The 3,513-nt window shown below is 41.3% G+C and overlaps 1 non-coding gene across 1 annotated transcript; it reads right to left on the bottom strand.

Annotated features, from left to right (window-relative positions):
• Positions 1 to 384: 384 nt before the first annotated feature.
• Positions 385 to 491, bottom strand: LOC141593838 (small nucleolar RNA R71). Its single transcript, XR_012521898.1, has one exon. It is a non-coding gene; the product is annotated as a small nucleolar RNA R71 (small nucleolar RNA).
• Between the last annotated feature and the right edge of the window lie 3,022 nt (positions 492 to 3,513).

Here is a 3,513-nt window from a genome sequence, read left to right as displayed (position 1 = left end):
AATCAACCCACAATGCCTAAGTTTTCATCACATTCCGTACCCACCGAGGAGAACCTACCCAATGGTACTCCCACACCACAACATCTAACCGGAAATTTTATTGCCAAATCCGCATTTATCCAATTAGTCGAAAGACGCCAATTTGGGGGGATGCCTAGTGAAGACACTCATTTTCATATGGGGACTTTTTGCGACTATTGTGATGCGATTTCTCAAACCGGTGTAACTCAAGACCAAATTCGATGGGTCTTATTTCCTTTTTCTGTAATTGGCACCGCGAAACAATGGTTGAAAGTTCTTGATAAGGCTACTCTCGGAATTGATTCTTGGAAAAAGTTGGCTGTAGCTTTCTACAAAAAGTTCTATCCACCGGAAAAGACTAACATGCTATGAGCTCAAATTACGGGCTTTAAGCAAAGAGATGAAGAATCTTTGTATGATGCTTGGGAGCGATTCAAAGGAATTTGTCGCTCATATCCTCATCATGGACTTAGCGAGTGGTTCTTGGTACAACAATTTTGGAACGGTCTTTATGAATATTCAAGAAACATTCTCAACATGGGATCAAATGGAATGTTCACCGAAGTTGATGACAGTCAAACTTGGAACAAAATTGAGGAAATGGCGGTCCATAACTCACAATATAGTAGACCTTGCAAGGCTACTAGAGGAGGAAAGCATGAAGTGGACTCCATTACTCAATTGGGTGCTCAACTTAGTGCTCACATTGACACCATCAATTTGAAGTTTGAAAAAGCTATGGCTAGACTTGAAGAAGCCTCAAAATCACCAAAGCATCATGTTAATGCCATGACGGCATCTTCATCAATCCCAAGTGGGATTTGTGAGAATTGTGGAACTTTGGGACATGACCAAAGTGAATGTAGGGGAACAAATGAACAAGTGAATGCTTTCCAAGCATACAAGAGTGGTACCCCTTATTCAAACTATTACAATGAAAACACCAAATTCCATCCAAATCTCTCATACAAAAGCCAAAATGTTCAAAACCCTCAACCAACATACACCCCACCTCCCATGAGAAACCAAAATCAAAGACCCTTTTACAACCAAAACCAAGGTTACCAAAATCAAACTCCATACAATCAACAAAATGACCAAGGTTTTGATGTTCAATAAGTGGTCCTCCAAATGCAAAAGAATCAACAAGAGTTTTTCACTCAAATGCAAAAAGATAGTCAAGCAAAGGAAATCACCATCAACAACATCCTAGCTCACACCAAAATGTTGGAAACCCAATTGACTCAACTAGCATCTTCAAGCTCATAAAGACAAAAGGGGTAACTACCACCTCAAAGTAATCCCCCAAGACATGAAACGGTTACTGCCATTCACTTGAGGAGTGGTACAAGGTATGAAGCACCGAAGAAGCAAGTTGAGGATGAAGTTGTGGAAGCTAGTGACAAAGAAGAAATTGTGCAAAACTCCAAAGATGGAGAACCATCAAAAGAAGAAATTTCAAAGAAAAATGAAGACAAGGTCAAGGAGAAGGAGCCCATTGTGATTAGACTTCCTTTTCCGAGTCGTCAAGCCAAGCCCAAATTTGATGACCAACTTGGAAAATTTATGGAAATTGTGAAGAATTTGGAAGTCTCGATTCCTTTCACGGAATTAATCAATCACGTGCCTGCCTATGCAAAATACATGAAAGACATCCTCACAAAGAAGAAGTCGATCCGGAAGCTTGAGACTATTGCCTTAACTAAGGTGAGTAGTGCAATACTTCAAGGGAGTTCACCTCCAAAACTCAAAGATCCGGGAATCTTCTCAATACCGTGTACCATTGGCGACACCACGATCAACAAAGCCTTATGTGTTCTAGGAGCTAGTGTGAGTGTTATGCCGTACTCGGTGAGTAAAAGGTTAGGGATGGGAGAGCTTAAATGCACCAATATCACACTCCAAATGGCCGATAGATCGACGAAGACACCATTAGGGATATGGGAAGATGTTCCCGTAAGAGTTAGGAAATTTTTCATCCCGGTGGACTTTGTCATTGTTGACATGGAAGAAGACTCGAACATTCCAATCATTCTAGGAAGACCTTTCTTACACACCGCGGGTGCGGTGATTGATGTGAAGCATGGAGAGCTCACTCTAGAAGTGGGAGATAAGAGCATAACTTTCAATCTTGACAAGACCATGAGAGCTCCCCGTTTGCATGAACCATGTTTAATGGTTGATCATTATAGCCGAAAGGATGATAGGAAGAAGTCGGAATTCCAATGGAAGAAGAAAATTGATGATGCTCCATTCAAAGAGCAAGTGAATTGTAACAAAGGAAGCTTGAAAAGCTCACCAAAGTCAAGCAATGAAGAGGATGGCCTCATTGGCCAAGACAAGATAGTGGGAGAGTTGTCTCTATTAACTCAAGAGATCTTTAGTGATGAAGTAGATGAAGTTTGTGGTCTTTGGGACGATGAGTTTGAAGGGATTTTCAATCCCTATATTGGTAATGCTATCGATCAAGACCGACATGAAGGACAACAAGGGCAAAGGTATATTGATGATCTTTATCATGATAATGAACAAGCTTTTGACTACTTTTTCAAGGTGTTGAGCAACATCAACAACACCTTGGACATGCCCCCATGACATCTCACTAAGGATGAGAGTTTGGTGGAGTCCTCCCTAAACCACCATTTGTAAATATTTCTAACTCCCTAACTTGCATTTTAATTCTTACATTGCATTTTTGTCATTTTTGGATTTTTATGGTTTGATCAAGATAATTATCATTTTTGAGAGAAGTGAGGGAGGGACTAATGATTTAATTGATGTGTAGTGCTTTAGCTTAGTGTGGGGATAGCAATTGCCTAGGCTATTCATGCCTTAGTAGTGCCCCTACAATGAAGAACACGGGATTTGAAGAATGAAAAATGACAAGGGATATGCAAGTGCACGGATGGAACTGAATCCGGGTAAAACAGGGAGAATCCGAGCGTCTTCAAGGAGAAGACGCTCGTCTTCATAAATCCGAGCATCTTTGCCAGAATCCGCCCGTCCATTTGAGCTGAAAAATTGAAAATTTGGGACTGTCGAAGAATCCGATCGTCCTGGTAGAGAAGACGCTCGTCTTCAGAAATCCGCCCGTCTTTGCAGGAAAACGCTCGTCTTTTTGCCAGTGAAAAATAAGAAAGCTTGCTGTCTCAGAATCCGCCCGTCTTCAGCAGAAGACGCTCGTCCTGCAATCAAAGAATCCGAGCGTCCCAGCTGAAAGACTCCCGTCTTTAGGCGAGAATCCTGAACCCAAAATAGGCAGAATCCGAGCGTCCCGAAGGAAAGACGCCCGTCTTCCCCTGCAGTTCAAATTTTTTTGGGTATTTTAAATACCTCCTCCCACATTCATTCCTTCCTTCATTCATTCAAAACACTACCCATAAACCCTAAAACTCAAAACCCTCATCCTCTCCATCACCAAAACAAGATTTCCTCAACCAAATTAAACAAAATCAAATCCAAACTTCCTTCTAACAACAATTAATCACTCCT

This window comes from Silene latifolia, chromosome 7 (genome assembly GCF_048544455.1).
Source record: "Silene latifolia isolate original U9 population chromosome 7, ASM4854445v1, whole genome shotgun sequence".
Lineage (NCBI taxonomy): Eukaryota > Viridiplantae > Streptophyta > Magnoliopsida > Caryophyllales > Caryophyllaceae > Silene > Silene latifolia.
Note: the sequence above shows the minus strand (reverse complement) of the source record. Positions and strands in the feature narration are given on the sequence as shown.